Here is a 26,972-nt window from a genome sequence, read left to right as displayed (position 1 = left end):
CCACTGGCCTTATCACCCCCAACTGTCTTCCCCTCCTGGCCTGATCACCCCTAACCACTCTGCCTAGGCCCAGCCACCATGGCTTTGTCCGGAAGGATGTCCAGAAGGTCTCCCAGTCTAATTAGCATATTACCCTTTTATCAGTATAGATAAGATTTTGGAAACACTCTTCATCTTTTCTAGACCTTAGTATCTTTACTTATCAAGTGAGGCTAGTAATATTTATTCCATTGAGTCAGTAAATATCTATTAAATGTTTACCAGGTACTCTGGTGATGGTAAAGAGAATAAGGCATGCTTCCTACCTTCAAAACACTCATAGAATTATTTTAATGAATAAATGACATTGTGGGCATGAGCATTTAGGAACCTATAAAGGCATAGTAAAATATTATTGCTCCTTACATAGCAGCTATCCCTCAACATAGATGGAAGGAGCCTCATCTATTCATGGAAAGAAGTTAGAAAGAGGGCACTTCCGTGCTGAATGGAATCCTCCCCTGAGAGACATTGCAACAATTGATTTTGGCATCAAATTAGTGGGTTGCAATTACAACAGGTATTTTTGCTCAAAATACTGTTGACCTCTGGAGAATTTAAATTATATTTTATTTCAAGAAAATATTGATTTAGCTGAAAACCAGAGAATCTACAAAGTATGGTTAGAATATTTGCTCAACAAATAGCACATCCGTGATGTGAAAAATAAATCGAATAAAGTTGAACATAGAATAAAAAAATTGAAGAAACACTTCTGTTAAATCTTTTTTTTCTAATGATTTGGTGTCTTATAACAAGTAGTTGTTTATTTGTTTGAATTTGTTTTGGTTTGCTGTTTAATGACTAGGACTCTTTTAAACTCCAGCTCAGACTAGAAGGTAGATTTCTTCATATCCAAGGAGGCTGGGCACTGTAGTAGCACCAAAGGCACTGGGTTTCACATCTTATTGGATTTTATTCTGGTAAAGCAATTTCGTTCTCAAATTGAACATGTCATTTCTTCTTTATTAAATTTCCCAGTTATTCTTTCACCTCAGGTTTTTATGTTGCCTCCTATTTATTTCTCGGTTTCTTCACTCAAAATGTGGGAAGGCACCAGGATTTTTATCAAGTACCATGCACCCTGCACCTGTCACTTAGACTCTAACATGAAAGGACAGAACTCACAACCAAAATAGATGCTATTGGTAAACTCGGGTGAAGCTCGAGGGAGAAATTACATTCGGCAAAGACAAATGACCCTAATGTGTCACCACATCTTTAGGTAGGTCTCCATCTCAGTGTGTTTTAGGGAAGGGATGATGCAAGCATGGCATCACTCTACCAACATTTTTTTTTTTGGCAAGATGCCTAATGTCTTTCTAAGAAACACAAATAATATCTTAAAACCTGAAAGAGAAAACTGGTTGAATTACTTGTTCAATGTGTTGTAGGTTTTGAAATAGTTCATATACCCTATATAATAAAAGCGTAGTATGCAAATTGTCCCCTCAACTGGAAGGTCATCCAGAGGTTCAACCGGGGGCGGCGGGGGGCAGCCAGGGGAAGAAGGAGGCCCTGGCTGTCAGCCACTGTGACAGGAAGCCCCTGCTGGCGGCCGTGAAGGGGGAAGGGAGGGAGGCCCTGGCCAGCGGTGGCAGTGGCAGCTGCAGGCGACCAGGGGAAGGGAGGGAATAGCAGCCAGCAGCCACTAGGGACCTACCAGTGCACAAATTTTGTGCACTGGGCATCTAGTGTGTGTGTGTGTATATATATATGTATATATATATATATATATATATATATATATGTGTATATATATATACATATATATATACACATATATATATATATATGTGTGTGTGTGTGTGTGTGTGTGTGTGTGTGTGTGTGTGTGTGTGTGTATAACAATATAAATACATTGTAGTAGCACCAAAGGCACTGGGTTTCACATCTTATTGGATTTTATTCTGGACTACAAGAATATGACATGCTGGACTAAAAGAATAGACATTTAGCTACTAAAACTGAATCTAAAGAAACATTTATATCATATATCTACACTAATAAAAGAGAAACATGCAAATTGATTGCACCTCTGCTACACCCACCAGCCACGCCCACCAGCCAATCAGGAGCGAGTATGCAAATTAACCCAACAAATATGGCAGCGGCCATGGAGCTGGAGTACACACACACACACACACACACACACACACACACACACACACACACACACGCACACACACTAGTGGCCCGGTGCACAAAATTCATGCATGGGGTGGGTGTCCCTCAGCCCAGCCTGCACCCTCTCCAATCTGGGACCCCATGAAGGATGTCCTACTGCCAGTTTACAGGGATCGGGCCTCAACTGGCAGTTGGACATCCCTCTAGCAATCCGGTACTGCTGGCTTATAACTGCTCACCTGCCTGCCTGCCTGCCTGATTGCCCCTAACCACTCTGCCTGCCGGCCTACTCGCCCCCAACTGCCCCCTGCCACTGGCCTGCTAGTCCCCAAATGCCCCCCCACACCAGCCTGATCACCCCAACTGCCTCCATGCCAGTGTGCTTGCCCCCAACTGCCCCCCACCAGCCTTCTCACCCCCAACTGCCCCCCCCCTGCTGGCCTGCTCACCCCCACCTTCCCTCCCCACTGGCCTGCTCACCCCCAACTGCCCCCCTGCTGGTCTGCTCACTCCAAACTGACCCCCCCTGATATCCTGATCACCTCCAACTGACCACCACTGATGTCCTGCTCGCCCCCAACTGGCCCCCCTGCTGGTCTGCTTACCCCCTACGGCCCCGCCCCCCACCAGCCTGATCACTCACAACTGCCCTTCCTTCTTGGCCTCTAACCACCTCTACCTCAGCCCCGCCACCATGGCTTTGTCCAGAAGATTGTCCGGAAGGTCTCCTGGAAGGTCTCCCAGTGTAATTAGCATATTACCCTTTTATTAGTATAGATAGAGGCCTGGTGCATGGGTGGGGGCTGGCTGGTTTGCCCTGAAGGCTGTCCCAGATCAGGGTGGGGTTCCATTGGGGCGTGGGGCAAACTGGGTGAGGGGCTGAGGGCCGTTTTCAGGCTGGTCAAGCCCCCCAGTGGGGACCCTCACCCCATGGGGGTGTGGCCAGCCTGGGTGAGGGGCTGAGGTTTGTTTTTAAGCTGGCCACACCTTCTTCAGGGTGGGGGTCCCCACTGGGGTGCCTGGCCAGCCTGGGTGAGGGGCTGATGGCTGTTTGCAGGCTGGCCAAGCCCCCCAGTGACCCAGGCTCCCAGCCCCTCCTTTTTTTATTTTTGTTTTTTCCAGCACCTCCTTGAGCGGAGACCAGGGCCAGCTAAAAGCAGGTATCTGGGATTTATTTATCTTCTATAATTGAAACTTTGTTGCCTTGAGCAGAGTCCAGGGCCGGCCAGGGTGGGCGGGAAGCTTGGCTTCCTCCATTGCTGGGGGCAACCCAAGCCTCCTGCTTGCTCCAGCTCCACGGCCGCTGCCATCTTTGTTGGGTTAATTTGCATACTCACTCCTGGTGGGCGTGGCTGGTGGGTGTAGCAGAGGTACAATAAATTTGCATGTTTCTCTTTTATTAGTGTAGATATATGATATAAATGTTTCTTTAGATTCAGTTTTAGTAGCTAAATGTCTATTCTTTCCTGTAGTCCTTTCTCCTTTACCCCCACTATTCACCACACACCTGGAACCCTGCCATCATATTCAAACTTTTCCTGAATTTTTTTATTTCCCTATGTGCAGTGAATTCTCGATACCACTAAAGAAATGATCTTTGCCTGGCCAATGTGACTCAGTGCTTGAGCATTGACCCATGAACCAGTCAGGTTACATGTCCAGGTTGCTGGCTCCATCCCCAGTGTGGGGCATGCAGGATGCAGCTGATCGATGATCCTCTCACATCATTGATGTTTTCCTCTCTCTCCCTTCCCCTTTCTGTCTCTGAAATAAATAAAAACATATTTTAAAAAAAGAAATAATCTTCAATGCCATTATTTTATCCCTTAAAAATGTCTTGAAGCTCACTCAGAATCTTCACCTGGGCCAGTGTATATTCTCCCCTACAAGTTTGGCTCATTTTCCCACTGATCCCTGCTCAGTACCTCTCATTTGGTTTAACTAGTTTATCTCCTAGAATTGCTCTCAATTGGCTAATTTCAGTGTTATTTATGCTACCCATTTCCAGTAAGTTAAATCACTTTCAGTCTTCTAAGTCCAGCATGTCAACTACTTCTAGAAAGACTTCAGAAGGTGGCAGATATTTAGACAGTCTATGGCACATAATGGCAATGCATAATGAAACAAAACAGGGGAATCTGGTGAAAGAGTTTAATTACCCAATTGTCCAGAATCACACTGACCTCTTACAATATTTTTAGCTTCTCTTCCCTGCTTCCTCCTTCTCTTCTTCTTTCTTCCTTCCTTCCCCCTCCTTTCCTACCTTGCTTCCTTCCTTCTTTCCTCTTCCTCACTCCTTCCCTCCCTCCCTTTCTCTGTCTCTCTCCCTGTCTCTGTCTCTCTCTTCTGCCTACTTTCCTTTTACTTAGACTTTCCAAAATATAGATTGGGAAAAGAAAGAAGAGGCAAGATTCATCCATCTGTTGTTTTGATGATTTTATTAGCACTATGGCCTACACGTTGTTAAAATATTTTTTTAAATGACTAAAGTGAGCTGTATTATTCAGAATACCTTGATTTTTTTTTGTAGGCTGTGAGAATTTGAACATCTATTTTAGTACCGCTCCATGTAAAACGAAGACTGTTATTCAGCAGTGTTATACAATATTTAACAGTTAAGTCATCTCTTCAAATGCAAAAATGACCCAATAAAACTTTAATAATCACAAGAAAACCCTATGTCACTGCCTTTCTCACAAGAAGATAAGCAGTGCATATGACTAGATCAGGACAATTCTATCCACACTTTGGACAAACAATTCCACATGAATTCCTGCTCATATCACCGTGTGCACCGGTGTGTTTGCCTTGACAATTTCCAGTCGCTTCAAGGCAAGTTCTCCTTAGTTTCTCAATCAAAAGACATTTTTCACTCACTAACCAAAATTTTACTGATGTCTACTTCAATCAGGCACTGCATTAAACATTGAGGTTGTAGGAATAAAAGATACTTAGATTCCTCAGTTTAATAGTAGGTGAGTTGCCGGGGTGGGTAGAGAGAGTTTCAAGAAAGCAAATGCATAATTACAATACAAGGTGACAAGGGCCATCACCTAAGATCAGAGAACTATGCAAGAATAGTGTAACTTTCTCCTTTTAAGCATAAAAACGATGAACATTAATAAAACAGAAAATGCATAGAAACACGATGAAAGAAATCAGATTGATCTGTATGAAAATGTGTTTTTGAAGGGCAGAATGGTAGACTGAGCAGTCTCATCTAGCTCACCCCCATTAAAAGTCACAGCTTTTCCACACTAATAACATATTGGAATATAAATCTCTAAAATGCTTTTCATGATATATATTCCCAGAAAATATGCACACATATCCACATTTAATGTGTTTTGTTCTTTTTAAGTAAAAACAATCATTACACTATAAGTTTGTTTTGTAACTTGCTTTCACTGATGAATAGCATAAATGTCTAATAAAACATGAGTCTACACACTTCTTAATAAGTAGATATTAACCCAAAGTATGAATGAGCCATAACTTGTTTATCACATCTCCATTGGTGGATATTTATGCTATTTTCCAATTTCCACCACATACGCTATGATCATTATATGCACAATGCTGAAATGAACATGACGATGTGGCTCTGAATTATTCCTTCTTACTGATTTTTAAAAGGTCATCATAAACTAAAATGATTGAATAGAGGTAAGATGTAGCCACTGCATAGTTTGTCCTGTGATTTGCATCTCCCAAGATGCAGGATGTCTCAGAATGTTTAATAAAACCTCTGTACCTCGCTGCACTAATTTTCAAACTTCATGATTTTTTTTTAAAACCAGGAAAATAGGCATGGAAATGGAGGGGCGAGGCTACTGAAAACGGGTCTAAGAAAATAGGACTAAGAGCAGGAGCTAGATAAACACCACTTCCCAATAAACAAGGAACACCATGTTACGGTAACAATTGCCCCAGCCCTTCCCCTGAGAAGAACCAGGCACTTGCAATTGTTCGGCTCTCTCTCTGCTCCCACCTCGCTCGCTGACTTAGAGCTTGACACGTTTGTAAGATTGCAACTAAGTCACCAAATGGGCTATGTCTGAGTCAAGCTGCAATTAATGTGTCGCCCAGTGCTGGGTAAAAAGCTACACATTACCTCTAGGAGTGACACATTTTCAGAACTAAACCCCAGCATACGTCTGAAGCAGCAGAATAAGCCGGGGAAAGGAAAAACAATCCTTGCTAGGTTATTGTGGGGTGTGAAAGCCACGCTGTTGTGGAAAGGCAGTGTGAATCCATATTATGCAGAAATCAATGGCAGCCCAATCTTTGCAGACTGCACGAGGCGCCGTGTGACAAGGGCACAGCGATTCTCCTAATCAAGCAGGTTGTGTGAAAGCAAAGAGTCCAGCTGAGCTTGATATATCCAGCTGGACTTTGTTTGCGACTTAATGGAGCAGGTCATAGTTATAACACCCCAAAGAAATCAACCAGCCTCGGCCGGAGGAGCTCATGGAAAGTGTGGGAACCCCAGCAGGTCTATGTTAAATCACTTCTATAGGTCATCTGCAGAGAAAGAACTTGGCAAAATAATAAAGGAGCGTCATTCTGCTGTCTGTGTTTATGGTTCTCCCCCAGGGAAGGGAGTTGGGTGGGGAGGGAAAGCAATGTGACTGGGGAAACATTTCACCTTTTTTTATTCTGTGCATTATGAAGCTCTTGGCAGGGCACCGGGCACTGAATTTAGCTCCCCCTTCTTGAAAGCCACACGTTACAGGGGTTTATAAGCCAGAGTGACAGTGATAAAAGGCCAATTCAGGGCTTGGGGGCCATTTTTTCCTAACAACATGCTTTTGCCTCTTTGCCTCCTTAAACACCTGCTGCTTTCCACAGCCCTCTCCAGTAGCGCCTTCAGGCAGCTCCGACTCTGAGCCGGGATGGTGAAGTTCAAAGTTAATGTTCTTCTCTGTGGTCACTGCCAGGAGTGTGCGGGTGATCAATGCCACTGCCCACATCTTGGCACAAACAATGTCACCCTCAGAATGCATGTGCAATTCAGAAGGGTGAGATGGAGTTTTTTTGTTTGTTTGTTTTGTTTTATTTGTTTTTTAACCTTCTTCAACCCGGGCCACTTTCTTTGAAGACATTGAGACCCCCTCTCCCATTCTCAATAACGTCCCCAAAATAGCACTTGCGCCACAAAGCTCTTGGGAGTAAAACATGCAGAACAGCCCTGCGGCTCAGCGGTTGAGCTTCGACCTATGAAGCAGGAAGTCACGGTTCAATGCCCCGGTTGCAGGCTCGATCCCCAGGTTCGATCCCCCGTGTGGGGTGTGCAGGAGGCAGCCCATCAATGATTCTCTCTCATCATTGATGTTTCTATCTCTCTCTCTCTCCCTCTCTCTCTGAAATCAATAATATATCTATATATATCTATATATATCTATCTCTATCTCTATCTCTATCTCTATCTCTATCTCTATCTCTATCTCTATCTCTATATCTCTATATCTCTATATCTCTATATCTCTATATCTCTATATCTCTATATCTATATCTATATCTATATCTATATCTATATCTATATCTATCTATATCTATCTATATCTATCTATATCTATCTATATCTATCTATCTATATATATATATATATATATATATATATATATATATATATATATCATGCAGTACCAAAGGTGCCTGGTAAATCCATACAATGGATTGGATAGAGGAGTGATGAGTTTTCCAACACTGGCTACCTTCTCCCTGATCTCCCCACAGGGCAAATCCTCACTCACAGTGGGAGAGCCTGACCTGGGCAACCTGCAGGGTTTTAGCCCCTGAAATTTGGCGAAGATTCCATAGGAAAAGCCCGGAGCCCTGATAATTGATCCTATTATTCTGTGATGCTTCGTGTCTGCAGAGAATGTATCAGACTGACCACAGCTGGCTTGCCTGCCGTCACCCGAGTCCCACAGGGAAGTAGCTATGGAGACGAAGGAAAATGGGGCAGCGGAGGCGCCCACCTTTGCAAGTCTGGAATCCAGGGGCGCGGGCCAAACCTGATTCTCGCTCACGGGCTGTGAGGAGGTTCGGAGTGTTAGGTGGACTGCTGCTTAAACCTAAAGGAAAGGGTGTGGAGAGTGGAAAGCTTCCTCTTTGCTCACGGAGCCCCTGGGTTCGTCTTTTATAGATGAGCGACGCCGGCAGAATGTAAAACACAGTGCTGCAGGGCGGAGAGCTGGGTTCAAATCCCGGCTCTGCCCCTGTCTTGCTAAGAGCCCCTGCCTAAGTCTCTTCGCTTCTCCAAGACGAGGGCTCCTCGTCCCGCGGAGTGAGGGACTGGGAGCCCCTGATTTTAAAGCCCTGCCTGACATCCTGTGATTCTCCTGGGTGAAGTGCTTTGGTGGAACTGGGAAAATATTTTACAAAAGTGGGACTCCTGGTCTGGATGCCCCTCACAGGCAAGCCAGTCCTGCTCTCTGAGCCCCGGTCTCCCTGTTGGAGGAGGCTCCCAGGCAGCCCCAGCCTTAGGCTACTCCCTCCTGACGGAGTCCTGGCGGCTGGAACCCCAAGGTGGAGGCTCCCCGCTCCTGGGTCAGAGCGCAGCCCTGCACGGTTAGCATCTTGAAAGCCAAGCATTCACCGTTCACCTTCATGACGCTGGTGTGGTACTTAACTTAGGAGGCAAGGAAGTCGAACTAATGCTATCAGAACAATTTAGAGACAGCAACAGTTGCAAAAGGAAGAGTTGATTTGTGCCATAGCCTGAATATGCCCCTCCCCCACCCCCAAAGACATCCCCATCCTAACCTCTGGAACCTGTGGCTGTGATCTTACAGAGCAAAGGGATGGGGCAGATGTGATTAAGGATTTTGAGAAGGGGAGATTATCCTCCAGGTCCAGGTTGGACCCAATCACAGGGGTCCTTATAAAACGGACACAGGAGGGGCCAGAGTCAGGTGACAAGGTAAGATAATGCCCGGAGCAGAGGTGGGGTTGCGTGGCCACAAACCGAGGCCTGTCAGCAGCCCCTGGAAGCTGGAAGAGGCCCAGGATAACTTCTCCCCTGGTTCTCCAGAAGGAACGAGTTCTGTCTATACCTTGATTCTAGCCCTGAAGGACTCATTTCTGACTTCTGACCTCCAGACGGTAAGATAATAAATTTGTGTTGTTTTAAGCTGACAGATTTGTTACAGCAGCAATAGGAAACTAATACCATTTTTTAAAGTGACACAGTTAAGGAGAAAGTTAAATTTTAGAAATGGCCATTCACTGAAGAGTTTGGTTTAGTTTCGATTTTATTTGAAAACAGTTCTTCTAATGAATTAATGCCTTTCTAAATACGTGCTTCTCCAACTAGACCTAAGAATTTACATTTCACACTCCTTTCTTTCAAATTCTTCCCAGGCACCAGAGGTTTATTTGTCATTAATACCCCACCATGTCATCCACAGAGCAGGATGCCCCCAAATTGCACCCGTTTTCCCCATGCAGAGTAGCTCCTGTACTCCGTCTATCAGTAACCAGGAGAAACAGCCTCTCAGAAGTCTCTAAATCCTTAATCTTCAGGCTGCAGGTAGGAAAATTTGGCTTCTTCAAACTCCCAGAATCCCCTGAGAAATACAGGCATGAAGCCTTGGTTCTCTGTTAAGAAGACCGTGGAGTTATAACTACCAGGCAAAGAGGACCACAGCTCTCAGATGTCTGTTTTTCTGCTTCCACTGTGTTGCCCCCAGCTCTTCTTTGCAAGCTATTTCTGACAACCCTCCCTCGACGACTTTGATTCATTTCAATGTGGTTAAATCGAGGGAGTGTAAGATGTGATTTAGAGTTGGATGTCCGAGGCCTATATAAAGATTGATTATAAAATAACTGAAGAGAAACAAATTAAAAAACTACCCTTCTTTAAAACTTCAAAAAGGTCAGTATCCTTAATTGGAGAGGCAGATGTTAGATAACAGTGGTTGTTGCAAATTCTTTGCAGATGTCAGCTTATAACTTCACCAGAGCGATTTGCAGTTAATATGGGCCTTGAGATGGAATAGTTACGTCCGAAAGCCTTGCTGTTGATTCTAAATTTGATGCTCTTTCAAGAAGTTGCACACAGATTTCCACAGTTGATCATCTGCATGGGTGAATTTTCCACCGGGAGGCTGATTTTGGAATTTGCTGTCTGTGGAGACATATACTGGACAGTGACAATATAATTAATTTTAAAGGTTACATAGCAACCAAAGACACGGCTAAGATCTGAAAAGCTCTCAGCAAGACTTGTTAACTTAAGATCTGAAAAGCTCTCAGCAAGTCTTGTTTATTTGCTATAAACCTTTAGCTGTATAGAACTAATTTTTTTCCTCTTTTCTTCTCTTACATCCCTTTTCTTTTTCCTCCTCCTCCTCCTCCTCCTCCTCCTCCTCCTCCTCCTCCTCCTTCATCTTACTTAAACATTTATTCAAACTCCGCTGAAGCTCAAAGTATCCGTTGTTGTTTAACAGACTACCCCAAAACATGGTGGCTTAAAATCACCTTTCTCGTGACTCTGGGTGGCTGGGGCTCAGCTGGGTGGTTCTTCTGCCGGTCCCACACGGCATCTCTCATATTGTTGCATTCAAATGGCATCTGGGTTGGAATAACTGTGATAGCTCCACTCATACAACTGGGTCCTTGGTGGGGATGATTTGAAGGTTGGCAGATCTCTCTCTCTCTCTCTCTTTTTCTCTCTCTCTCTAGCTTAGGATTCTTTACATGGCAGTTGGATTCCAAGAATGAGCATTTCAAGCCCTAATGAGCAAGCATTTATTTGCCTCCTATACACATTGTGTTTGCTAATATCCCATTAGCCTAGTCAGGTGGGAGGGGATCACACAGACATAACTACTGGGAGGTGTGAGTCTTTGGGGCCACAGACTAATACACTTCAGATCCATGATGCCATATTAGAAGAAAACCCTGTTTTTGCTCCTGTATCAAGTATGGATTTATAGAATTTATTGGAAATAAGGTTAGAGCTAGGGGTTAGAGTCATTCTTCAGCCATGAAAATAGATAAGTTGAGCTAATGAATTCATTATTTAGTTGTAACATTTCATATTTGGTTGTGACACTTCATAGAATTGTGGTATTCTGATGCTAAAGAGAGCACAAGTGGGAGCCAGGCTTCCCAGCTTCCTCACTAAGAATCCACAAGATTCTGAGTTAGTCATCAGAGTTAACTGTCAGGCCCGATTGTGTGGTGATAATCAGAACAAGAGTCCTGGTCAAGTGCATCAAAGTTCCATTGCTTTCACCCACTTCCCATGAGAAAGAACTTGCTTCTTAGTTATTCCCATCCATTCTTTACCTCCACAGAGACAAATCTTTTTGGACATTGTCTATCCATCATGTCAGTGGGTGCCTTTTGACATGCATTTGCCCTTAGCTATTTCCTAGGGATAGGCCAACTTTCTGACAACTTGCTCTAACTGGAGCACCTAATGCTGAGCCTGGCACATAGTACGTGCTCAATAAATAATTCTTGCCTAAATAAATAAAACACTAGGTATAATATTGCAGCACAGGTTCACCTTTTTCTTTGGTTCCATGTACCAAAAAAAAAAAAAAAAGTTTTTAGCCCATTAAACATACTTTGACAATATTGTCTTTTGGATTAAAAGCAGAATAGGCCTTTTTATCTGTATTAGGATGAGGCAGAAGTTTAAAAAACTTCCAACCACACAATATGCTTTTGTGTAGGAAAACTTTCCCTTTGTCATCAGTTAAGGTTATTAAAAATAATCAAGTAAAGAAAGTTGCTAAAATTAAAAAAAAAAAAAAAGGTCAGAACCAGAAGAAAACGTGGTGACTTGGACTTCACTGTTAACAGCTTCCTATTTAAGGTCTTTGAAAGTGGTTACAGTACAAAAAAAATTGCAAACCACCATGGTTTTTACCTGTGACTCTGAAACATGCTGATAAAGTGCTCTCTCATTTCCCTCTCTTTCTTGGCCCATTAGTGTTATTCTGCTATATTTGGAGCTGAGCTCCAGCCAAATCAATAAAGTCATTTATTATAAAGAAAACAGATTTAAGAAACAACAGACTTGACGACTCTGATAAAACAGAGCAAGCTCAAAGTATGAATGCAGCGTTGAATGAAGGATTTGATTTATATGCAGTACAGGAAAATCCAGTAAGCAGAAATGGAAGTTTTTATTGTCTTGTCTATAAATGACTGTCCATAAATATAAAAGTATTATTTATTAAAGTAAATTCAACATTTTATTGTAAATATGGCCATTGTAAATAACAACCCTTTATTATCTTCTACTCACAATGGTGCCTTTTAAATTTTAATCACCTCCGTAAAGTAGCTGCCTCAGTTTGCCAAGATTTACGTAAAAATAAATATCTATTTATGAGTCCACTTTATGCTTTACAAATTGCTCACCACGTATAACGCGTTTGTGGGAGGAGGGAATAGTACTAAAGGCGGAAGAGGGGGAATCCCATGTCTCCGATACCATCTGGTGTCAGTAATGATAAATCCTGGGGTGAGTTAGAGATGTCTACACCACGCTGGGACTTCTAAATGCCAGAGTTATTAGCATTTCAGTTTGGGAAGGGCTGGGTTCTTTTCCGGAAGGGGCTGGGCTGTTTCCTATGAAAAGTGACTCCAGGGATGAGACGAACTCCTTGTTGCAAAATACCTCCTTTACCCAGGTACCAAGGAACTTGGAATCTTCTTTTTGGTAACCCCATTTTTTATTCTCCCCCCACCCCCTCCTAGAAACAGGGAAAACATTTAAATAAACAGTCCTGGGGAAGGAGGCATCAAGTCACATCAACAGCAAAGCGCCAATGTGATCTTCCCTCCCACGTGGAAAATCTCAAGGCCACGGCAGCAGATAGAAGCCCAGAGAAGGAGGAAAGACAGACGGACTCTGACAAAGCAGTGATGTCACCGTAGAAAGGCCAATGGTACCGATGACGAGCTGGGCCTTTCACATGGTTTTGCCAAGTCTGACCCCGCAAAGCTGTCATCACTGGTGATATAATTGTATTGAGGGTGACAGCCAGATAAAAGGATGTGACACAAAAGAGTCAACGGAAGGCAACATTCCTCAAATACTGGCATGGTCTGCTGATACACCGCGAGAAGGCTTTGGGACCTTTAAGACCTGAGTGCTCATCTCAGAGTAACTCTGGCCAAGTCCAGCGGCAGCACCCAGCCTCGGGGTCATTTGTTATTAGGAAGGGAGCTGTTGGTGCTGGGTTGACCTGCTGAGTCCCCATCAGCAACCACAAAAGACCTCCTGTGTCAGAGCAGCAATGAAGTGCTTTCTTCATAAAAACCTTGTTAACCTTCATGAAAGTATTAATCATTATCAAGTTCCCTGAAGTTAAAAGAGCAATTATTTCTGCATTAGACTTTTACTTTTGTCCTCCATTTTTTCTTCAAAGACTATCATTAGCTAGCTGTCTAGCTATCATCTATCTCAGTGGTCGGCAAACTGCGGCTCAGTGGTCGGCAAACTGCGGCAAACTGCGGTCATCTTAGGCGACCCTGCTATCGGTTCTCAACCTGTGGGTCACGACCCACAGGTTGAGAACCGCTGCTGTAGAGCCTGAGACCATCGGAAAACACAGATATTTACATTACGATTCATAACAGTAGCAAAATTACAGTTATGAAGTAGCAACGAAAATAATTTTATGGTTGGGGGGTCACCACAACATGAGAAACTGTATTAAAGGGTCGCGGCTTTAGAAAGGTTGAGAACCACTGGTATAAACTAATATACTGATTTACATTATTTATTAATATAATGAATTCACCAATTTACTTCGGTGGAAAATTTCTTTATTTCTTCTCTGAGCATTTGTAGTTGTATCCATTAGGCTTCCACCAGGAAACCAGAAAGCAGTCTCAGTATACAAAATCAGTGAATTTTAATCAGTAACGGGTTACCTGGTTACAGGAGTGATGAAAGAGCTGTGCATGATGGTGAGGCCTGCAGAGATTAACAGCAGCAGGAAGCTCCTACTCCTAGGCTGGAGGACCACGGGCGGGGCAGGGCTCTGTGATTAGAGCCCAAGGTCTAGGACTATCCAAGGAACCCTTGTCCCTGCAGACCTGGCTGTGGAGCTGGAGTCTAGAAGGAGAGAAACTTTGGTAGGAAACACTGTCCCAAGCTGGGAGGCAGGAGAGATACCCAGACTTCTCCCTCTCTCCCACCTTATAACTTCCTCCCGGTGGGAAGCACTGTCAAAGGCCAGGAGCCTTCTGACATGGGAGCCTGGAAATTCAAAGGTCAGCCTCTCCACCCCACCCAAGCAGAAGAGAGAAGAATGGACTGGAAGGCAGAGGGGACCAAGAACAGACAAGGTCTTTTGTACATTTGTTCAAAAATGCAGAAGGTCTTGCTGATCATTTTTGTAGGCTCTGAAGTTGGCATCTTGATCTGGTTTATCAGAAAAGACCTGGCAAGTGTGGAGAGTACCAGGTTTCAGATAGGACCTGTCCTACATGGAATCACACAATTGCATGACGGCTGAGGGTGCCAGTCTCCTGTGGGCTCGCAGATCCTCCAGTTCTGCTGGTGATACCAAATTCCTGAATAGGACCTCTTTCTTCTCCACCAACCATCTCTATAAGTAGAAGCACGTTGGTAGACTACTTACTCTCTCATTAGAATGAGCCAGAAAGATTTTTATTATTTTATTTATTCTCTTGTTTTCCTTAAATAATTATAAATCCATTTAAACCAATGTCATTAGTGAGTGCTTACTCTGTGCCGGGCTCTATTCTAAGTCCTTTACATCATTTATGCCTTTGAACCCTCAGGTGCTGTTATTACCATCTTCATTTTCCAGCTGAAGAAGGTGAAGCAAAGAGAAATTGTATAAAGTGTGGAGTCAGAGTGTGAAGCCAGAAGCTGAGCCCTCACACACCCAGTACGTGTGCAAAGCTCAGGCCAGCACCACATTTACAGACCTGTGCTTAGATTGCGTCGAAGACATTCTTGTCCTGTTTTTCCCATGCAAACGTGCACTCTCATGTGGCTCCTTCGTCCCTCAGCCACGGAAGGTGTTCCAATAATGCTGAGTGATCTATGGCCCCGAGATTGCCGCGGACCCGCGGTTTCTTACATTATTTTATTCATCGGTAAAACAGAGCCCAAGGAACCCGACGCCCTAACTAGGAAGGAGAAGGAATGAGCTAATGTCTTTAAGGTCCACAGAGCTCCTTGGAATGTGAGGTTAGATAAACAGGAGGTTTATTAGTTCTGCCACTTAACAAGCCCCCTCAGTCTTTGCTTTCCAGCACACAGCGTGAATAGGCTACAGTCTCTCTCTGTTCATCTCTCCCACAGGCAGGCTGCCCATTTTAACTTGGACGGTGCTTCTGGACTGACAGCGGAGGGGCTGGGATAGCTGGAGGAGGAGCTGGGAACGGGACTAATGGAGGCATTGATTTCACAAAGATGAGCTCCACTTGTTAAGCATATTAGTAGGGACCAGCAGCCCAGACAGACCTTATTTCGTGCTGCGGTGGGAGCTTGAGGGACTTGCTTTCCTTGTGCCAGACTGCTCAGGGCTGGCCCTTTTCAGGGAGAAAGAGAAGGTGGTTTCTTCATTTGGACCTGCCTTTCTGAGGGACCCATACCAGGCTATATTAAAGATGTTGATATCAAAGTCCACTTGCTCTGGAAGCTTTCCCCCCCCCCCGCCCCCCTTTCGCTATTGAACCGTCATGCTAAGGTCCCACAGACAATGACCTCACCAGGCACCAATGGCTCCCACATTCCAGCACCAATGGCCAGTTCTCTCTACTGACCACTATACTGGACACACTCTCTCTTCCTTGAAACACTGTGTTCATTTCAGGATTCTTATTTTCCTCTTGCCCCAATGGCTGCTTTGTCTCCTTTTTCTATATCCTTCTCAGATCAATGATGTCTAAATACTAGAGTGCTCCAAGGCTAATGCTCACCCCTCATTTCTCTTGTGTCTAAAATCCCACCCTGGGTGATCTCATCATTACAAAGGCTTCCTGTGTCATCTCTAAGCCAATGACTCTCATATTTACAGCTTCATCCTTGACCTACTCTCTAAACTCCAGACTCTTAGATCCAGTCACCTATTTAACATCTCTCTTTGGCTGAGATATGCATCCCACACATATCCAAAACTGAACTCTGGCCCCCATCTCCAAACTGTTCCACCCACTGTCTTTCTCATCTCAACATTATTCAGGTCCCAGACCTCAGAATCATCTTGGCTCTTTTTTTATTTTAACACTCCATCTCTAAATCCCACTGGCTTTATCCTCAAAATATCTTCAGAACGCAAGTTTCTCCCCCTCTCTGCAGCCGGTTTCTTGGTCTGACCCAGCCTCCTCTGATTATCGCAGCAGCCTCCCAACTGGTCTCTCAGCTTTCACACTTGCCCCTATGGTCCATTCCCAACACAGCGGCCAGAGGGCCTTTGGAAATCTAAATTAGATCCTATCACTCTTCTGCTAGAAATTCTCCAATGGCTTCTCAAATCATGCAGAATAAAATCCAAATTTGTGATAGAAAATTATGTTTTTTCCTGTCACCAGCTCTCTGACCTCATCTTCCTCTCTCACTACAGTGGCCTCCATCATGATCCTTAAACATGTCCAGGGTGCTTTTGACTCCAGGCCTTTGACTTGCTGTTTCCTTTGCCTCAAATGACCTTTCATCAGATGTCCACATGGCTTTTTGCTTCATTCTGGTTCCTGCTTGAAAGTCATCTTTTAAGAGATGAATTCCTTGATCATCATATCCAGTAAAGCATCCTTTCCATCAATCTATTAACCTCTTTGTTGTTACCTTGCTTTATTTTTTTCTTACTATTTTATGATAACCTGATAGATTATATATTTATTTATTTTATTACTTATTTCTTTCCTTAAAATAGAAAATATATCATCATTTGTACAAGAGCTTTCTCTGTTTTCTATACCACTATACCTCCATGGGAGTCACACAAACATATGTTGAATTAATAAATGACTTTCTTCTGATTAGTAGAAGTTAAAATGTTTGTGTGTGTTGTGCATATCTGGTGTGTGTGTGTGTGTGTGTGTGTGTGTATGTGTGTATGTGTGTGTGTGTGTGTGTGTGTTGCACACAGACTCCCCAAAGGCTGTGTGCATGGGAGGTTAGATTTTATTCCCTTCCTGGGAATTTCGTGTGTTTTATTCTGTACCCTTTGTGCCATTATGGCTCCAGGAAAAGGAGCAGAGTAAATGTATCCCTGGAAAGAGAGGATATGATGTAGGGAAGGTTATTGCTGCATAGAAAGGAAAAGGAATAACTTACTTCTGCTAGTCCAAGATGACTATGGGAAGGGAAGGGAGACAAAGCAATCAGATACAAACATGACACACTCACCCTCCATATCCCCCTCCCACCTCAATGGAGATCACAAAAATCTGAGAATACAGAGATTTTTCCTGTTTTTTATTTGAGATTCTGAAAAGAGACCGTATCATAGAGTAATTTTCTACCTTCTCTATATCAATCTATGAATCTGAATAAAATTGTTGCTATACCATAATTAGGAGAAGGACAGTTTGAAATTCGTGCCCTAGAACCAGATTCCCTACTCAACTTAGTTTCTCATGCCTTCAAAAATATCTAGAAGTTCCAATTTGCTCCTGGTTGGTGAGATTACCAGGAATCACTGCAGTGATGTTGAAGTGATCCTGTTGCCACGCCTGCTGAGGAGGTTACTCAGGCTACACAGCAAATGCAGATCACTTTCACATGTCAGAGATGAAAAGGATGAGGAAAAGTTGACCTGGGTTAGAGTCACTTGAGAAGGCCACCTGGTTCTTGCCATGACAAGAAGCAAAAGACCACAAATCTACCAGTCACAGGTTTCAGCAGCAGATGACAGCAGGGGCAAGCAGTGGCCAATAGAATGTTAGGCCATCACAACAGAGGCCAACTATGACCCATGTTAATCCATGACCCCCTTCTCCTGCTGGTACAAAGATATGATGAGTTACCACACACATCCGTTTACCCAGAGAAGGTACTTGGGACATTTAACAGTAGTCTAGCCCAGGTAGACACTGTCTATAAAATGGGTTAATATTTTCTTCCCTGCCCTGAGGTCAGGAAGATACTTTCTTTTGTTGGTTTTATGCAGTATGAACTTTATAGCTAGTCCTTTCATCTTCAGTTATTTTAATGTACCTGGGATTGATTTTTGTGTACGGTGTGAGGTAGGGATTCAATTTAATATCTTCCCCATTATTGATCCCTAAAACTTCCAAAAGTTCCTAGGTTTTTGTTTTTTCTACCAAGTGGTGATGTTTCTGTAATAGAATGGGTTTGATGGGATGTTAGTGACCATGTGTATATAGGGATTATTTGTAAGTCAGGTATTTGCTAGTTGGTTGCTTATTTCTATTTCTCTTATTGTCCATGAATGCTCCATGTAGCTTTTAATCTCCAGGGCCAAGTTTTTATAGGTTGACAGACTAAATCAAGTACATTGGCTGGTTGTAACATCAGTACATATCACATTTGCCCAAGTTCCTCTATAGAACTAAAATAGAAAATAATTCTGACTCAGTATGTGACACATTTCCTTTCCACATTACTTTGATGGAAGGGAAGCCCAAGGCAGAAAAACTATGAATCAGCAAGGGTGAAAATAAAGTCTCTAAAAGCCTGACACTCTTAAGAATTTCTTTGCACTGAGGCCATACATTTTTGAGTAAACAATAAGCATTTATTCAGCATCTGCAAAATGAATTTTAAGTTTACAAAGACTTAAAAAATTGCCAAATCCCTAGTTCTCTGCAATAGGCAAACCAGAAATTCACTTAATTTGTTACTCATCGTTTTGGCCTATAAACTCAAATACTTATTAACGCTGTAAATATGCCTTTTTACTGGCTGTCTGACAGCTCCCATGCTTTCTGTGCTGTCTCCTTAAACATTTATGAGTGTTCATGAATATGCAAATACACAATCTAATGTCTGCAAATGGTTGCAAGTACAAATGCTATGTTAATATTTCATACAGTGATGGGAGCAAATCAACAATCATAAATTTTGAACAAATATGTTGCCTCATTAATAACTAATGAAGCAGTGCATAGAGCTGAGGATTTGGCATTTAATGCTAGAAGCCTTTCAGGCAAGGCCCTGTGTCCAAAAATGTCATTAAGATCTCTCCTTGAAGGGTGGCTTCTGTATAGGGTGGGGTGGGGAGGTTTTTGAAAAGAGAGGATTCCATAATAGTTGTTTTACAAACTGAAACTCACATTACTGTATATAGTAGCAATAAAAATAATTCTTATGACCAATGAGTTGTCCTAAAAGAGGACCTTCATGCACAAGGCGTGTGCTTGACTGGTGTTTCCATTTTCCTGAGAGCTGATGAAGACATGTAATATCAGCTAGGAGAGCTTAAGTTCTTAGTGGAAACCTAGACATGTAACATCAAAGAAATTTGATGGCTTAATCCCTTTAGCCTCTCAGCAGACTCAGAGAGATGAAGGGTTGCCTTGAGAAGCAGGGACTGCTGTGGGACTCATAGCTTTTGGTTCATGATCTCATTCCTGCCATACTTTGCCAAGATGCCACCTCTCTGGGGTACCAATTTCTAAGAAATCTAGTATCCTGGTTAATCAGATATTAAAGTGAAAACTCACAATTATTATATATCCGAGCGATTATGTCAACGATTTATAATAGAATAAAATATCAATAACAGATTTAAAAGTCACTTTATATTTCTGGATGTCGATATATTCATTTATAAATTGGAACAAGAGCCTTTTTATCTCCAAATTGAAAACTCTCAGTGAGCTCTTCCTTGAATGAGATGCAAGATGTTTCAGAATTTTTCAGCCTCCCTGAATTATCATAAAGAGCATCATCAGTGACCATATTATAGGTCTATAGGAATAAGATGTATGATGATAGAATAAAATAGTATTGACTATATAGTATATCCTGGAAGATTCTCTTCAAAAATAAATTCTTGGTGATAAAACTATGGTATACCTTGACTCTGGTGGATTACAGGAATCTACACATGTGATAAATTGGCACAGAACTAAATATATACACGCAATAGTGCATACAAAACTAGGGAAATCCCAATAAGATTAGTGGATTGTATCCATGCTAACTTCCTGGTTGTTGTACTCTACCATAGTTATGCAAGGTGTTACCATTGAGGAAAACAGAGCAAAAGGTACATGGCGTCTCTTTGTATTGTTTCTTATCGCTGTATGTGAAGCTATAGTCATCTTAAAATTAAACAATTTATAAAAACTACAATTAAATACAATTAAACAATTTTTTTAAAAGCTCTTTGTGGTCAGTTGACATGGAATTGTTCCCACAATTCTTAAGGACACCTTGGACTGAGAAGATCATAGAGGGTATTTCAATATGTTTTATGTTTTGACTTTGACCCATGACATCCATGGAGTGTTGGCAGGTTCAGTGGACAGGTTGGCAGGCCTAGAGACCTGGACACACTAAAATTCTTGTGTTCTCTAGCAATGTGATTTTGAGCAAATGACTTTCTGCTTGGACCCTGTTTCCTCACTTAGAAAATACCATGGTGAGATTAGCATGGAGCTAGCTCTTAGCAAGCAGTAAGACACCACCACCCCACCTCTACCACTCTCCAACTTTACTACCTCTCCACATCCAGGGCAGAAATTTCCTTTCATTTCAAAACACTTTTGCTTTCCCTTTAAAAAAATAAATTTTGTATTATGAAAAAAATGTGAGAATATGCAAGAAATATTTTAATGATCTCTCAACAATTATGAACTCAGGGCCAAACTGTTTTTCTCTATACCTCACATACTTCTTTTTCTAGCACCTTATCACACATGCCGCCCCAACAGCTAATCATTTTGAAGCAAATCACCGATATCACAGCATTTCATCTGTAAATATTTTTAAATGTATTTCTGAGAAAAACCACCACAAAAACATAATCACAACACCACTATAATTTCTAAAACATTAACACTTTCTTAATATCATCATGATCAAATTTCCCTAATGTCTCGTTTTTTTTAAAATAGATTGTCCAAATAATATTCTTAATGAGGTCATAGTAGATATTTCTAATGCATGTTTCTTTCCTGCTAGCTTCAGAATTTTTCTGAACACAGCACTCCAGACCACACAGTGGCATTGAGACCAATGGCTTGCCCTGGACTGGAGTTCTGATAAGTCCACTTTAACCCGTGGTTTCTTATTGATTTTTAAGTCACAACTGAGAATCTGACACAAAGCTGGTGGTTCTTTCTCTTATGATTAATCTTTAAATTTTTCAAAAAATTTTAATAAAATTAAAAATACCTATTTCTATATATTTAAAAAACATGTATTAAATATAAAAGTCATATTTTTAATCTAGGCTTTTCTGCAAGTGATGAAGACCAGGCCAGTTGGGATTCAGAATCCGGGTTTGAATCAAAGCATCATCACTTGCCAGACACATGACAAAACCTGTCTTGATCCCCTTGAGCTGTAGCTCCCTTATCCATTAAATGGAGATGAAAGAATACCTGCCCCAAAGGACTGCACTGAAGATCAAATGAACTCATTTAAGTAATTGATAGTAATTACAAGCAATTAATAAAAATGAAAAATAATTGTCCCAATAACCAACACGGGGTTGGTATTTATATATTGTACTTACTATGCTGTTTACTATATTACTTTAGAACATTACTCTAACATCATTTTTGAAATCTAGAATGATAATACTGGAAATTCCACTTATGTGAGGCCAGACTTCTGAAAACCACGATCATTCTGAACACAGCCATAGTCCTGAAAATTATGAGAGGGAAAGAAAAAGAACTTGACTTGCAAGGAAAACATGTTTTTGAAGATCAAAGTGGAGCTACCTCTACCTTGAGAACTGCCAGAGCAGGGAGTGGGAGAGGCCAGAGCAGAGAGTAAGAGAGGCCAGAGCAGGTAGTGGGAGAGGCCAGAGCAGGGAGTGGGAGAGGCCAGAAAGAACAGCCCTTTGAACTACTCAGAGTGGAGACACATGGGGCTTTCACATCTTCTGAGGGCATCCCTGCATTTCCGAAGAACCAGAAAATGATGCTCCTGGGATGACCCAATGAAATATTAAAAATACTAACACTGAAAAATAAGTGAATTGTGTATGACTTTTTAGAACTAAGGGTGAATTGTAAGGTACTTCACATAGAATACACAAACACACACACACACACACACACACACACACACACACACAATGGGCAACACTTCTCAGTTGGGTAAATATTTTTCAAAGTGCTTCAAAACCTTTTTTGCATTTTCTTTTTAGCACTTTTTGGAGCTTTGCTGGCAGCAAGATACATAATAGATAGAACCCGGTGCTCTCATGGGGTCTGAAAAGGGGTTTGGGCCCATATTCTGGAGTGTCTGTCTTTAGGTCCTGTTCAGAGCAATGTCTTGTTTAAATGTGGTTGCTCAGTAGTTTTCCATTTTTAGAATCCTCTGGGGTAGAGTGGAATGGAATCGTGCTTGGCCCATTGGCAGAGCAAAGTTACAAAAGAAGAAAACAGCACCAAGCCAGGCAAGGGCAGGAAATTCTTTCAGAGCCAAGAACACAACACGGCTTGGTCACATAGGTGACTGAATCTGGGCAAATAGGTCTCAGCAGAGTGGCACAGAGAGGATCCTAAGACCCAGCCCTCTCTTGACTCTGAAATTGCCCAGGAATCTTGAAAACAGAATGTGTTTGGAAGACAAGATATCTAAGCCAAGAGCTGCCTGAACCAGCCCAGGACAGGGAGCCAGACAATCTGCATGGGATTTCTACCCCCCCCCCCCCCCCCCGCCCCAAGCCTTTAATGATGTTGTCTGGGACTTTGGACTGACATAGGCCTGGTAGGTGGCAATGAAAGACAGAGGATGGGAGAACTTCGGGATTTTTTTTTTTTTTTTTTTACATCAGAGTATGAAATAGAACCAACTGTGCACTAAAGAGAGCAAGTGAATAGAGGACAATAACATTTTCATAGGCATAGACTGACCTTCACCTGGATGTTGGGGTGGGCAGTTTGTTAGAATTACCAGGGACCTTATGAAACCACAGGGTTGAATATGACCAGTGAAGACCTTTTTAATCTTTGCCCTTCAACTTAGTGAATTCTTATTTTGAAATTGTGGAACCCATGACCTCATCGCCTCTACTCTTCCCAAAGTTTGCCCAGCCGTGCCAATTAATGTCTAAAGCTCAAATTTTGTGCTCACCACGTCTTCAGGAGAGAATAGAATTGAAAATAAGAATAGGGGCTTGGCCAGGTAGCTCAGCTGGTTAGAGTGTTGTACCAATACACCAAGATTGCAGGTTCAATCCCTGGTCAGGGCACATTCAACCAATGAATGCATAAGTAACTGAAACAACAAATCCATCTCTCTCTCTCTCTCTCTCTCTCTCTCTCTCTCTCTCTCTCTCCCTCCCTCCCTCCCTCCCTCCCTCCTGTCCCTTTCAAATCAATCAATAAACATGTGCAAAAACAAGAATAGGGAACAACTAAAAAGAGCGTCTCTTTCCCCTTGGATTCTTCCTTCTGTTTCAAACCTCTTTGCTTCCACGATGGGCCTCCAATTAATCCGCTCTAAATTGTTCTCTGAATTGCTCACATCTTCCCTTAACTGTGAAGTATCAACTTATTCCTGCCCTCAAAGTCTGAGAGGTTTTTATATTGCTAGACTAAACCTGTATACATTTTACAAGAGGCATTTTTTTTTTTTTTTGGTAAACTAAACAAAGTGAAGCAACAAAACAACAGCACAAAATGATCAGAATAGAAAGTATGAAAGTATCCTTAAGGTAGCAGCCAGGCAGCAATACGGAAGAGTTTCCTAAGGGAAAATAGTCCAGAGGGCGTACCCTGATGTTTTATAAACCAGATGGTGCCTTTGGGGACCAAGAAGCCCCAATTTATTCTGCAGTAGCCGAACTTGGTGTGAAATATATTAGTGACCTAAAAAGAAAAACATGGATGCAACCTCCAGCGTTTGTATTGTGATTAGGTTAGGGAGCAACAAAAAATGGAAGGGTGCAGTACAACAGGTGAAGAGCGTAAGCAAGATTCATCCACCTCCTCACATGCCTTGATGTCCTCTTCCCTTCCAGCCAGGAGTGTCCTCCCCCTCACCGCTGAGCCAAACCCTTTAGGCCCCCTCTCGTCTTCCACACCTTTTCTCTATCCATCTATTCAGCATAGCAAAGCCTTTTCCAAACAGGGAATTCAACTGACTAGGCTTGGAAAATTGGCTGGCTCCAGTTGTTTGTACTCCCTCAGCCTGTTGCCTCGTTTGTAAAATGAGACTAATAATGACTCCCTCAATGGGGAATTATAAATGTGAAACTGGAACATAGTATGTGACTAACTAACAGTAGCCATTATTATTTATAGCAGTGATACTGTTAAGACAGATCATTTAGCACTTATACAAACTCAAGGGTGATGCTCAAAATATGTAATAAAAGTCAGGGATGGGCACCATTCCATCAGAGCCAACAGTTGGCCTGGTCCGAGAGTATAGGTCTCTGTAGCAGTAATAGCCCAGCTGCTGGATTGTGGAGCCGGAGGATGCGTGTGTGAAGGGAGGGTTTGAAGGGATCCAAGTAGCAGATGAAGAGCTCAGCAAGCTTAGAGCATGGGTTATGCACTAACCACCCAAAGGAGAAGTACTAAAATATTTAATTACAAGTACCCCTGTAGTGGGGGGAAAAGATCAAATATTAACCCTGCATATAATGACTTACACTATTACTTAATAAGTCATGTTATCTGCACATGACTTACGGTCTCAAACAGATTACAAGCTAATGGCTGAATGTTGAAACACAGACTCTCCAAATAATAGTGTGGACTATCAGGTGTTCAAGAAACACTTACCATTGGGTTGTTAAATAGAAAATACCGTTGAATATTATTTTTATGTATCACTCACATTTTGACCACTTTCTAAAAGGGATTTATGATGGTTTAACACACAGGACCATTGATGCCTTAGAATCACATTAGTTCAAGGGCAATAACATGAGAGCCTAGGAATAAAATGCAGTGAGCCAACCTGTGGTTTGTCCACAGCAGAGCCCAGAGTTTTGTGACTCACCCAAAGCAAAAAGGGAAAGTGATTTAATTATCGAATAAAAGGAAACACAGAAGCACACAAATATTTCCCTCTAGGAGGAAATCATTATCCTGGTATGAGGGGTATTGGACACCACTATGGGCCTTGTCTTCAAGAGCGGGCCCTCCTCTCCCTTTGCATTGTGGCTCCTGAGCTCCTGTCCCTCGTTAGCCCCATACTGTCTGTCCCAGCTGCTCCAGAAGTCTTGGTGCGGTCTCATCACTCCATGGCCTTCCACACCTCAGAGTCTTTGCAGAGGTTGTTCCTCTGCCTGGAATTCTCTTTCTTCACTTTCTTCCTTCATCATACAGCTCAAATTAACCTCCTCTTTGACACCTGTTCCCTTCAGGATGGCTCAGTGATGCCTCTCATTCCATTCAGAAACTAGGCCACCTATACCCACTACAGTATTGTAGCTCAAGAATGTGTTAATCCCTTCTGCCTTCTACCCACAGCTTCAAACCTTACCTTTATGCTCCTATCTGGTTTTGATTTCAGACCTTGGTAACTGGATTTCTCTCTCTGACTTTTCAGTGAAAAATTCATGTAGAGTCTGTTGGCTTTTGATTTTGCTTCTCCTCAAGGAGAATATGTCTTTATAAAAGATATTCCAGTTCCAGGAGGGCATCAGCTTACCTTCTGTGATTTAGAAAAAGCTTCCCAGAGGGAACAGCTAACTTAGAGACCTCAGGGTGGCATGTTTTTCCTTCCAGCTCCCTGACAGAGCACATGGCTAAAGGAGTGGAGTGTGGAGGAGCCTGTGTGCACTGCAAAAACTTCACATCTCTGATTCCTGGCGCAACCCCTCGGCCTAGGCTCACAGTGGGAGGGAGCAGACACAAAGCTGTTCCTAGTTCCTCCAGGAGAAATCTCCCTCTTTGAGCTCGCATTCTGTTAGACACCATCTTCATCATGTGAATCTTTGCTTGCGTGTCTGACTCCCAGGGTTAAGAGACTGGAGTCATCTGTATATCCCTAGAGCCTTTCATTTACCTATCACCACTCCACAAATTTCTTTCAAATAATCCAGTGAATTAATACACAGCAAGAAGTTTTAATGGACCCCCGCCATTTTCTTGATTAACTCCATTTCACCAATATCAGTCAACAGAACCACAGTTATGCTGAATGTCTTTTTGTTCACTGGGAAAACGTTAGATTGGGAACCTCTGGATAGACTTTGTTGGGGTAGAAGCCGGAGTCAAGTCTAGACAGGATATTCAGCTGATAGTCAGCATTGGGTCAAAATTTTGCCAAAAGAGGGAGAATGACTCTTTATTAGCAAGTTAATTAGAAGTAAATCATTGTGCAAGGTGGGGGTATACCACTTAGAGAAGGATTTAAAGAGCTTTGGGTGAAATTTTGCTTCCTCTTTCTGTGACTCATACCATGTCTCTAATGCTTTTTAAAACTGTGGGGCTGTAAGGCCAAAAAACCCTGCTCATTCAGGGCTGAGCTTTGAATAGGAGTGGTGCCCAAGACTTAAGATACTGTGTGACCCAATAGTTAGGACTTATATTCAGAGATGAACCACCAGACCTAATAATAAGTGGATTGATTTGTTCCAAATAGGCATATCCATACATGTAAGTATCTTGTCATGGATACTGCTTCCTTGTTCAGTCAGAGTCAGGCATTCAAAGGATAATGTTTTAAAGTGATTCTGGGGGACATG

The sequence above is a fragment of the Cnephaeus nilssonii genome (genome assembly GCF_951640355.1).
Source record: "Cnephaeus nilssonii genome assembly, chromosome: 11".
NCBI classification, from domain to species: domain Eukaryota; kingdom Metazoa; phylum Chordata; class Mammalia; order Chiroptera; family Vespertilionidae; genus Cnephaeus; species Cnephaeus nilssonii.
The sequence above is the reverse complement of the archived record's forward strand: the minus strand, read 5'-3'. Positions refer to the sequence as shown.